The 12,431-nt window shown below is 47.8% G+C and overlaps 1 long non-coding RNA gene across 1 annotated transcript; it reads right to left on the bottom strand.

Annotated features, from left to right (window-relative positions):
* Positions 1–2,162: 2,162 nt before the first annotated feature.
* Positions 2,163–12,158, bottom strand: LOC134729754 (uncharacterized). Its single transcript, XR_010111160.1, has 2 exons — positions 10,432–12,158; positions 2,163–2,393 (listed from the first exon to the last, which is right to left on the bottom strand). It is a non-coding gene; the product is annotated as an uncharacterized LOC134729754 (long non-coding RNA).
* Positions 12,159–12,431: the final 273 nt, after the last annotated feature.

Below are 12,431 nucleotides of genomic sequence, written 5' to 3' on the forward strand. Positions count from 1 at the left end.
ATATTATTGGTAATGTCCTTGGGATGTATTTCTCCTGTTATCGCAGTGGGTGTACACCCTGTAATAGTATTTGTAATATCCTAGGGAGATATTACTGTATACCCTGTGATATTGTTTGTGACATTTTAGGTAGCTGTTTCTTCTAAAGTCAGAGTGGGTGTACACCCTGTAATATTCTTCCTAATATCACAGTGGGTGTACACCATGTGTGATATTTTTTCTAATATCCAGCGGGGGAGAGGATGATATTGCTTCCAATATTACAGAAGGTGTACACCCCCCTGTGATATTGTTCCTAACATCCAGGGAAGGAGAGGATGACATTATTCCCAATATCACTGGGGGTGTACCACCCCCCGCCGGGATGTTGTTCTTAATATCCGGGGGTGGAGAGAATGATGTTACTCCCAATATCACAGGAGGTGTACACCACCCCTGTTTGATATTGTTGGTAATATTCCGGGGGGCAGAGGATGATATTACCTCCAATATCGCAGGGTGTGTAAACACCCCCTGTGATATTGTTCCTAATGGCCTGTGAAAGAGAAAATATTACTCCCATTATCGCAGGGGTGTTCACCCCTGATGACATTGTTTTCTAATATCCAGGGAAGGAGAGTATGATATTACTCCCAATATCGCAGGGGGTGTACACCTTTTTGTGATATTGTGTCTAATATCCAGGGAAACAGAGGATGATATTACTCCCAATGTCGCAGAGGGTAGACACCCCCCTGGGATATTGTTCCTAATATCCCAACGGAGAGAGGATGATATTACTCCCAATATCAAAGGAAATGTACACCACCCCTGTGATATTGTTCCTGATATCCAGAGAAGAAAAGAATATTACTCCCAACAGTGTAGGAAATGTATACCCGTGCTGTGATATTTTTCCCAATATCTGGGGTGGGGGGGAAGAGGATCATATTACTTCCAATATCGCAGGGTGTTTACACCCCCTCTGTGATCTTGCTGCTAACACCCAGGTTTAGGGAGGACGACATTACTCCCAATATCGCAGGGGGAGTACACCCCCCGTGACCTTGTTAGTCATTTCCTGGGTGGAGAGGATGATATCACTCCCAGTATCGCAGGGGGTGTACACAGCCCTGTGATATTGCTCCTAATATCCAGAGCCAAAGAGGATGATATGACTCTCAGTATCGCAGAGGGTGTACACCCCTCCCGTAATATTGTTCTTAATACCCTGGGAGGGAGAGGATAAGATTACATTGAATATCGCAGGGAATGTACACCCTCCCCCTCTGAGACCCTTTCTAATATCCAGGGGAAGAGAGGATAATTTTACTCCCAATATCCCAGAGATAGTACACCTCCCCTGTGATATTGTTCTTAATATCCAAGGGGGGAGAGGATGATACTTCTCCCAATATCGCAGGGGTGTTCACATCCCCAGTTACATTTTTCCTAATATCTAGGGGAGAGACAATTATATGACAGCAAATGTCGCAGGGTCTGTACATCCCTTCCTGATATTGTTCCTAATATCCAGGGGGGAAGAGGATGATATCAAATATCAAAGGGGGTATACACCCCCCACCACGATATTGTTCTTAATATTCATGAGGGGAACGATGATATTACTCCGAATGTCGCAGGGGTTTTTCACACCCCCTGGGATATTGTTGCTAATATCCACAGTGGGAGAAAATAATATTACTTCCAATATTGCAGGTGGTGTATACCCCACCTGAAATATTGCACTGAAAATCCAAAGAGGGAGAGGATGGTATTATTACCAATATCGAAGTGTGTGTACACGCCCCTTGTGATATGGTTTTCAATATCCAGGGGGCGGGAGGATGATATTAGTCCCAACATCACAGAGGGTGTACACTACCCCTGTGATATTGTCCCTAACTTCCAGAGGGGAGAGGATGATATCACTCCCAATATCTCAGAAGTGGTACATCCCCCGTGATATTGTTGGTCATATCCACGGAGGCACAGGATGACATTACATTGAATTTCGCGACAGGCGTACACGCACACTGTGATATTGTTCCTAATATCCAAGAAGGGAGAGGATGATATTACTCCCAATAAAGCAGTGGGTATACATTACCCCTGTGTTATTGTCTCTAATATCTGGGGACGGGGGGCGGGGGAGAGGATAACATTCCCTCAAATTCGGCAAGTGGTTTGACGCCCATGTGGAATTGTTTTTAATATCCAGTGGGGAAGACAGTAATACTATTTTGGATAGTCCGATTTATCCGCCCCACCTTTCCGGAACTCTGAGGCCGGGAGGCGGCATGCAGTTTCCATGTGATCCCCGATACCTTTGCCATCTTCTGTACTGTCAGCCACAAACACAGGCCCGTTATCTGAGCTGATCCGTAAGGGCAGTCCCAATCTAGGAATCAGATCTGGAAGAAGCAGACGGGTTACTTCACGAGCTTTCCCAGTTCGTGTTGGATAAGCCTCCACCCACCCAGAGTAGGTACACCCAAGAACTAGTAAATACTTGTCACCTCCACACTTTGGCATCTCTGTGAAGTCTACCTGGAGATCTTCAAAGGGGGCTGCTCCATAAGCCTGTATGCCGGGAGGAACGGCTGGCGCTTGCCTCGCATTATGCTGTCGGCAGGTAACACACCTCTGCGTCACCGTTTTGGCAAGGGCTGACAAATGCGAGACGTAGAAATACCGGCCTAACAACTTTTCCAGTTGACTCCTGACCTACCTGGCATTCGAAACATGAGTATACAGAAGTCTTTGGTAATTCAGGATCACTGATGATTAAAACAAGATAGGAGTTGAAGCTTATCTTTGTTTAAAAAATCCTTTGGTCTTGGGATAACAAGATAATGTAAATATGGCTTAAAGGAGAATCATTTCAAAAACAAAGCAAAACAAGGAAATGAAAAATAAAATTTATGGCCTGGCACAGTGGCTCACGCCTGTAGTCCCAGCACTTTGGGAGGCCAAGGCGGACAGATCACGAGGTTAGGAGATCGAGACCAGCCTGACCAACATGGTGAAACCCCGTCTCTACTAAAAATACAAAAATTAGCCAGGTGTGGTGGCAAGGGCCTATAATCCCAGCTACTTGGGAGCCTGAGGCAGGAGAATTGCTTGAACCCGGGAGGCAGAGGTTGCAGTGAGCCGGGATCACTCTAGCCTGGGCAGCGGAGTGAGACTCCGCCTGAAAAAAAAAACAAAACAAGAAATTATCCGGGCCTGGTGGCAGGTGCCTGTAACCCCATCTACTCAGGAGGCTGAGCCAGGAGAATGGCTTGAACCTGGGAGGCAGAGGTTGCAGTGAGATGAGATTGTGCCTCTGCACTGCAGCCTGGGTGACAGAGCCAGACTCCGTCTCAGAAAAGAAAAAGAAAAAGAAAATTTTAAAAATCCTTAAGTGTGACAAGCTTCAAAAACAGAAAAAGAGTAGAAAATTTTAAAAAGGAATCTTTGTATAAATAGAAAAAATGATTTTCGGAGGACTTCGAAAACTTTTTTTCTAAATCTTATATTGCTTTTAGAATTATCTTTCCTCATTGAAAAACTTTTTTTTTTTTTTTTAATATGTAACTTGTGAAACTGTCCCCCAGGGTTAACAAGAATTCATACCTGGTTCTGGACAGAAATACAGTTCTAACTGTGAAAGGAAAGTCAGTCGCAGGACCCCACGCTGCCTCAGGCAAACCTGCCTCAAACTTTATTCCTAAGCAAGATTGCTACGAAGATAACAGGAAGCTACCTACCTTCCTCACCATTTCCCGCACAAGGAAATTCCTTGAGGGCCTCAAGATCTTTACTTTAAAACAGTTCTTTTGAATTTCACCTGGCAAGGTAAATTGGTAGCTCATCTTCACAGGTGTGGGACAAAGGACAGAATTCAGTCAGCCCTCTGCTGACCTGCGACAAACGTATATCTGATTGCTTCCTCTGCCCTATTGTTTATTTATTTATTTATTTATTACTTTTGGCTTATTTCTCCAAGACAAATGCCCTATTGTTTATGCAAAAATGTAGATTCACTGAGCCAGACTAAGGCGTAAGTGACTATTCCTCTACCCGCCTCTCACATGTAAATTGTGTATTCAGTGAAAGGCTGTTCAAGGACTCAAAAGAATGCAACCTTTTGACCAGGCACAGTGGCTCCTGTCTGCAATCCCAGCAATTTGGGAAGCCCAGGGGGGTGGCTCCCTTCAGGCCAGAAATTCAAGACCAGCCTGGCCAACATGGGGAAACCCTGTCTCTACTAAAAATACAAAATTAGCCGGGTGTGGTGGCGCATGCCTGTAATCCCAGCTACTGGGGAGGCTGAGGCAGGAGAATCCCTTGGACCCCGGAGGCCGAGGTTGCAGTGAGCAAAGATGGCGCCATTGCACTCCAGCCCGGGCAACAGAGAGAGACTCCATCTTAAAAAAAAAAAAAAATACAATGTTGTGTCTCGTTTCCTATGACCTGGAAGCCCCCACTTTGAGTTGTCCTGCCTTTCTAGACTGAATCAATGTACATCTTACACATATTGATTGACGTTTCACGTCTGTCTTTTTCTTTTTTGTTTCTTTCCTATTGTTTCTAACCCTCAGTATTCATATCATGTCTCTCTAAAACGTAAACACCAAGCTATGCCCTGATCACGTGGGGCACATATCCTCAGGACCTCGTGAGGCTGTGTCTCAGGCACGTCCTTAAATCTTGGCAAAATATCCAGCCTGGACAACATGGTGAAACCTCGTCTCTACTAAAAATACAAAAATTAGCCGGGCGTGGTGGTGCACGCCTGTAATCCTACCTACTCAGGAGGCTGAGGCAGGAGAATCGCTTGAGCTTGGGAGAAGGAGGTTGCAGTGAGCTGAGAGGGCACCACTGCACTCCAGCCTGGGCGAGAGAGAGAGACTCTGTCTTAAAAAAAAAAAAAAAAAAAGAAAAGAAAACCTTGGCAAAATAAATTTTCTAAATTAATTGAGACCTGCCTCAGATACTTTTGGGTTCTTGTAACTAAGCATTCATCAGGCTGCACTTTAGCCCACTTCCTTGTAACTGAAAGTCCCCTAGCCATAGATACTGACAATTTGCACCCCTATTGTTCCCACAGATAGGATCTCTGACGTTAGAATCATAAGGCTTTCGTTTAAGAATTGCTTAAGATGTAGGCCGGGTGTGGTGGCTCATGCCTGTACTCCCAGCACTTTGGGAGAATGAGGTGGGTGGGTCACTTGAGGTCAGGAGTTTGAGACCAGCCTGGCCAATATGGTGAAACCCCGTCTCTACTGAAAATACAAAATTAGCTGGGTGTGGTGGCACGTGCGTGTAATCCTAGCTACTCAGGAGGCTGAGGCAGGAGAATCGATTGAACCTGGGAGGCGGAGGTTGTGGTGAGCCAAGATTGCACCATTGCACTCCAGCCTGGGCAACAAGAGCAAAACTCTGTCTCAAAAAAAAAAGGGGGGGGGGGGTGGGGGGCTGGGCGCGGTGGCTCACGCCTGTAATCCCAGCACTTTGGGAGGCCAAGGCGGGCGGGTCACGAGGTCAGGAGATGGAGACCATCCTGGCTAACACGGTGAAACCCCGTCTCTACTAAAATACAAAAAAAAAATTAGCCAGGCGTGGTGGCGGGCACCTGTAGTCCCAGCTACTCGGGAGGCTGAGGCAGGAGAATGGCATGAACCCAGGAGGCAGAGCTTGCAGTGAGCCACTGCACTCCAGCCTGGGGGACAGAGCAAGATTCCGTCTCAAAAAAAAAAAAAAAGAATTGCTTAAGATGTTTTCCAGATTCTGAATTCCAGCAGAATGGCTGACACTAGACAGTTTAAAGCCCCTTCGCAGAGCAACCAAGTCAACATGAGAATCCAGGTGTCTGTCTCCAACCTGTGTTTTTCGACCAATCAGTGATGCCCACACCTTGGTCCACTTCAAACCTCTTAAGATCCCCAGCCCCAGACTCCTGAGGGAAGCTGCTTTGAGGTGCCCTCTCCTCTCAGCATTCCGCAGCATTAGGACGACACCTCTCTCTCTCTGCTGGAACCCTCCATCGGTGTTTGGACTTGTGCATCAGGCAACCGACCTGTTAAGGTCACACCAGCAAAAGCTGAGCTAATGGTGTTATTTCCATCAAGCTGTTAAGCCTGTAAAGATCTTTATCAGGCGAGACTTTGTGGTCCTGTCATACCGAAAGTAGTGCAAGGGTACACCCCTCTGTAGTCGACCAGAATATGCCACTCCAAATGTGCCTCTTGGCATAGAATTATTATTATTATTATTATTATTATTATTATTATTATTTATGAGATGGAGTCTTGCTCTGTATGCCCAGGCTAGAGTGCAATGGCATGATCTCGGCTCACCGCGATCTCCGCCTCCCGGGTCCAAGCGATTCTCCTGTCTCAGCCTCCCAAGTAGCTGGGATTACAGGCATGCACCACCACGCCCGGCTATTTTGTATTTTTAGTAGAGACAGGGTCTCTCCATGTTGATCAGGCTGGTCTCGAACTCCTGATCTCAGGTGATCCACCTGCCTCGGCCTCCCAAAGTGCTGGGATTACAGGCGTGAGCCATCACGCCTGGCCCGGCATAGAATTATTTTGAGCTCATTATTTTGACAGCCAGCAGACACAGGAGTCCTGGATACAGTGTTATAAATTACCCTTTTGTAAGGGAAATCTACATTTATAAAGGAATCTCCATTGGTCCCGGCATCTTCCTCTAGGTATCAGGAGGAAGAGGATTCTAAATCACAAGAGACATCATCCGCATAACAAACCCTGCCCTGGTTGACTCCACTCCTCTCCTGAGGGTCACTTTCCCGTACCCTGCCTCCTCATCTTCTTCTTTTGTTCTAGCAGAAGATGGTATTTAAGCCCAAATTCTTTTTTTTTTCCTTTTGAGACATTGTCTTGTCTCTGTTACCAGGCTGGAGTGCAGTGGTGTGATCTTGGCTCACTGCAAACTCCGCCTCCTGGGTTCACACCATTCTCCTGCCTCAGCCTCCAGAGTGGCTGGGACTACAGACGCCCACCACTATGCCTGGCTCATTTTTTGTATTTTTAGTAGAGACGGGGTTTCACCGTGTTAGCCAGAATGGTCTCCATCTCCTGACCTCGTGATCTGCCCGCCTCAGCCTCCCAAAGTGCTGGGATTACAGGCGTGAGCCACCGTGCCTGGCCCAGAGTTTTTAAGGATAATTTGGTGGGTAGGGAGCCGTTGGGTCAGGAGTGCTGATTTGTCAGGTCGGAGATGAAATTACAGGAAGTTGAGGCTGTCCTCTTGGGCTGAGTTGGTTCCTGGGAGGGGGTCAGAAGACCCCATGAGCCAGTTTATCGATAGGAGTGGTGTCAGCTGATCCATCGAGTGCAGGGTCTGCAAAATATCTCAAGCACTCATCTGAGGTTTGACAGTAGTGATGTTATCCCTAGGAGCAATTTTGCAGCCTCCAGCTGCAAGACTCCTAAACAATAATTTCTAATTTTGTGGCTAATTTGTTAGTCCTGCAAAGGCAATCTAGTCCCCAGGTAGGAAGGGGATGTGTTTAGGGAAAGGGCTCTATCGTCTTTGTTTCAAAGCTAAACCATAAACTAAGTTCCTCCCAGAGTTAGTTCGGCCTCCATCCAGGAACCAACAAGGACAGCTTGGAGGTTAGAAGCAAGATGGACTTAGTTAGGCCAGATGTCTTTCACTGTAATGATCGCCTCACTTATAATTTTTGCAAAGGTGGTTTCAAAAGGGCTGGGATAGAAGCCCAAATTCTATGTCACCTCTTTAAATGTACTCATCCCTGAGTTTCTCCATTATCCCTGAGAGATACATGCTAATAAACATCCATCTTTCCCCTGTTAATTTGTCTTTTGTAGCAGGGTCCCCAGTGAGAACCTGGAAGGGTAGAAGAAAATGAGCAATTTTCCTTCCCCTACACAGTTAAAAGAGAAGAGCTTTGGCAGCATGAAGACCTGGGCCTGGAGCCTGTCTTGAACATGCCCAGTGGTTTTCTCCCATGTAAAAGGAGCTGGAGAGATTTCTCCCATCTCTAGAATTCCATGAACGCATTCTGTTCCTTAATCTTTCCATGGATCCTGACTGATAATTGCACATACACAAAAGTGCACTTACTTGTAGATGCTAGGATATGTGGAGGTAGGGACAGTATTCCTAGTATATGTAAGAAGGTATATGTATCCAGTATCCTAGTATATGTATCTAGTCACACATGCAGGAAGCAAGAGAGGCAGCTGACACGGCCACCAAGGGAGGCACCCTGTCCAGACCAAGCCCACAAGCTTCTCTTTCTTTTTTCTTTTCTTTTCTTTTCTTTTCTTTCCCTCTTCTCTCCTCTTCTCTTTGACGGAATCTTGCTCTGTCGCCCAGGCTGGAGTGCAGTGGTGTGATCTTGGCTCACTGCAAAATCCGCCTCCCAGTTTCAAGCAATTCTCTGCCTCAGCCTCCAGAGTAGCTGGGGCCCATCACCATGCCCAGCTAATTTTTGTGTAAAAATTGGCCCCGCAAGCTTCTTTCTATCCTCAATGAAAATACGTTGTGGCCGGGCATGGTGGCTCACGCCTGTAATCCCAGCACTTTGGGAGGCCAAGGTGGGCGGATCACCTGAGGTCAGGAGTTCAAGACCAGCCTGGCCAACATGGTGAAACCCCATCTCTACTAAAAATACAAAAATTAGCTGGCTGTGATGGTGCATGCCTGTAATCCTAGCTCTTCAGGAAGCTAAGGCAGGAGAATAGCTGGAACCTGGGAAATGGAGGTTGCAGTGAGCAGAGATCAGGACATTGCACTCCATCCTGGGTGACAAGATCAAAACTCCATCTTAAAAAAAAGAAAGAAAGAAAGAAAGAAAAGAAAATATGTAGTAGAAACAGCAACTGTGTTGGCTGGACACAGTGGCACATACCTGTAATCCTAGCACTCTGGGAGGCTGAGGCAGGCAGATTGCCTGAGCTCAGGAGTTGGAGACCAGCCTGGGCAACATGGCAAAACCCATCTCTTTTAAAAATAGAAAGGAAAGGGCCAGGCGTGGTGGATCACTCCTGTAGTCCCAGCACTTTGGTAGGCCAAGGCTGGTGGATCACCTGAGGTCAGGAGTTTGAGACCAGCCTAAGCAACATGGTGAAACCCCATCTCTACTAAAAATACCAAAATGATCTGGGTGTGGTGGCGTGTGCCTGTAATCCCAGCTACTTAGGAGGCTGAGACAGAAGAATCACTTGAACCTGGGAGGCGGAGGTTGCAGTGAGCTGAGATCATACCCCTGCACTCCAACCTGGGTGAGAGAGGGAGACTCCGTCTCAAAAAAAAAAAGAAAAGAAAAGAAAGAAAGAAAAAAGGAACAGTGACTGTGTTCTCAAATATTTCACGAGATGGTAAACGTTCATTTCAGCACAATTAGGAAAACAGCCAAGAATGAGGGGGTAAGAAGAGAAAGGAGTTTTTTCAGCTTGATGCTCCTTTTTGTGCTAATTGTGCACTGCCCGGGCACAGAAGGCAGCGTGCCAGCTCGCCTCCCTTCCCTCCAGGCATTCCTCCGTAGCCTGGCGAGGGGCCCACCATCCCTCCCGTCCCTCCCTCTTCTCTCCCCTACCCCACTCCTCATCCAACCTGAGAGGGGCACATTCCCTACAGTGAGGGTCCAGGCCCGGGGGGCCTGTGCAGGCAGGAAGGCAACCTGCCCACATAGCACTGCTGTGGGCAGGTAGGAAGCAGGACCGCGGGGACTAGGAGGCCCCTTCTCTGTGCCTGATTTTAGCTGCACAGTCCCGCCAGGAAGGGCCAATGGTGAGTGGTCACTGGGACCATGGGCCTTCCAGGATTGTCCTACTGCGGCCTTGGTGTCCACAGTGGGAAAGCAGGCAACGGTGCCATGTGTGGGTAAATGTCACTAAAGCATATGCCATTGTGAGGGTCCAGAGACAGGAATGCATCCTGCATTAGTCAGGGTTCTCCAGAGAAACAGAACCGATAGGATGGAGATAGATGTACATAGACGGATAGTGAGAGAGGGAGAGATTTATTTTAAGAATCGAGACTGGCAAGTCTGAAATTTGCAGTGCAGTCTGGAAATTCTAGCAAGAGATGCTGCTGCGGTGCGGCGTGAGTCCCAATTCAAAGGCAGTGTGGAGGCAGAATTCCTTCCTTCTTAGGGAACCTCAGTCTTTTCTCTGAAGGCCTTAAATGGATGCATGAGGCCCACGCACATTATGGAGGGTAACGTGCTTCACTGAAATCTACTTAGGAAAATGTTAATCCCACCTAAAAACATCCTCACAGACACATCCAGGGTGCTCTGTGACCACTGAGCCAGGCACCATAGCCTAGCCACATTGACACATAAAATTAACCAGCCCAGGTCCCAAAGCTCAGAAGTATCATCTTGTCCCAGGGCAGGTAACCCCGTATCCAGTGCCACCCGCACACCCCACGGTATTGGAGTTCCTGCTCATCGAGCTTCCTCACCTGTCTGAGCACACCTGGCTCAGGTGCAGCCGTTGTCCATCAGGGACCCGGAGCCTTCTCTTGCTCTCTCCATCCAGGCTCCCCAAGGCTTTGGTCTCTTCCATTGCTGACTTGCCCTGTTGAGCTGGGGCTCATCATATGTCTCTGTTGTTGCTATAGTTTTTGTGTGTGGAATTTTTTTATTTTTGTAGAGACGGGTCTTACTATGTTGTCCAGGCTGGTCCCAAACTCCTGGCCTCAAGCAGTCCTCCTGCCTTGGCCTCCCGAAGTGCTAGGACTACAAGTGTGAGCCATGGAGCCCAACCAGTTAATCATGTTTCAACTGTTCATTGACCTCATTGAGAAATTACATATTTGGGCTGGGCGCAGTGGCTCATGCCTGTAATCCCTACATTTTGGGAGGCCAAGGTAGGAGGATCCCCTGAACCCAGGAGTTCAAGACCAACCTGGGCAACATGGTGAAATCGTGTCTCTACAAAAAAATACAAAAATTAGCTGGGCATGGTGGCACACATCTGCAGTCCCAGCTACTCTTGAGGCTAAGGTGGGAGGGTCACCTGAGTGCGGGGAGGATGAGGCTGCAGTGAGCAGAGATCCTGCCACTGCACTGCAGTCTGGGCAACAAAGTGAGACCCTGTCTCAAAAAAGAAAAAAAAAATCTAATTTCAATTAAAATAAAATTAAAAAGAAGGCCAGTTTCGATGGCTCATGCCTGTAATCCCAGCACTTTGGGAAGCTGAGACAGGTGGATCATTTGAGGTCAGGAGTTGAAGACCAGCCTGGTCAACATGGTGAAACCCCATCTCTACAAAAAATGCAAAAATTAGCCCATTGGTAGTGGCATATGCCTGTAATCCCAGGTACTCGGGAGGCTGAGGCAGGAGAATCATTTGAACCTGGGAGGCAGAGGTTGCAGTGAGCTGAGATCATGCCACTGCACTCCATTCTGGGTGACAGAGTGAGACCCTGTTTCAAAAAAAAAGAAAATTATAGCTTTGAAGAATTGGCTTTTTTTTCCCCCTGAGACGGAGTCTTGCTTTGTCGCCCAGGCTGGAGTGCAGTGGCGCGATCTCGGCTCACTGCAAGCTCTGCCTCCCAGGTTCATGCCGTTCTCCTGCCTCAGCCTCCTGAGTAGCTGGGACTACAGGCGCCCGCCACTACGCCCGGCTAATTTTTTCTCTTTTTTTTGTATTTTTAGTAGAGACGGGGTTTCACCATGTTAACCAGGATGGTTTCGATCTCCTGACCTTGTGATCTGCCTGTCTTGGCCTCCCAAAGTGCTGGGATTACAGGCGTGAGCCACCGCGCCCTGCTGGGCTTTTTTTTTTTTTTGAGACAGGGTCTCAGCTTTTTAGTCTGTCACCTAACCAGGAGTGCAGTGGTGTGATCTGCGCTCACTGCAACCTGTGCCCCCCGGGGCTCAAGCAATCCTCCCATCTCAGCCTCCCAAGTAGCTGGGACCACAGGTATGCACCACCACACCCAGCTTTTTTTTAAATTTTGTTTTGAGATAGAGTGTCTCTCTGTCACCCAGGCTGGAGTGCAATGGTGAGATCTCGGCTCACTGCAACCTCCGCCTCCTGGGTTCAAGTAATTTTCCTGCCTTGGCCTCCCCAGTAGCTGGGAATACAAGCATGTGCCACCACACTCGGGTAATTTTGTATTTTTAGTAGAGATGGGGTTTCACCATGTTGGCCAGGCTGGTCTTGAACTTCTGACCTCAGGTGATCCACCCGCCTCGGCCTCCCAAAGTGCTGGGATTACAGGAGTGAGCCACTGTGCCCGGCCCTAGAATTGGCTTTTATCAGTTAATAAACTTGAGTGATTTGGAGACTAATTAGAGTGCACACTAATACAATATTTGAACAGTTCCAGCTGGGCACAGTGGCTTATGCCTATAATCCCAGCACTTTGGGAGGCCGAGGTGGGTGGATCACCTGAGGTCAGGAGTTCGAGACCAGCCTGACCAACGTGGAGAAACCCCATCTCAACTAAAAATA

Source organism: Pan paniscus, chromosome 22 (assembly GCF_029289425.2).
Source record: "Pan paniscus chromosome 22, NHGRI_mPanPan1-v2.0_pri, whole genome shotgun sequence".
In the NCBI taxonomy this organism is placed as follows: Eukaryota; Metazoa; Chordata; class Mammalia; order Primates; family Hominidae; genus Pan; species Pan paniscus.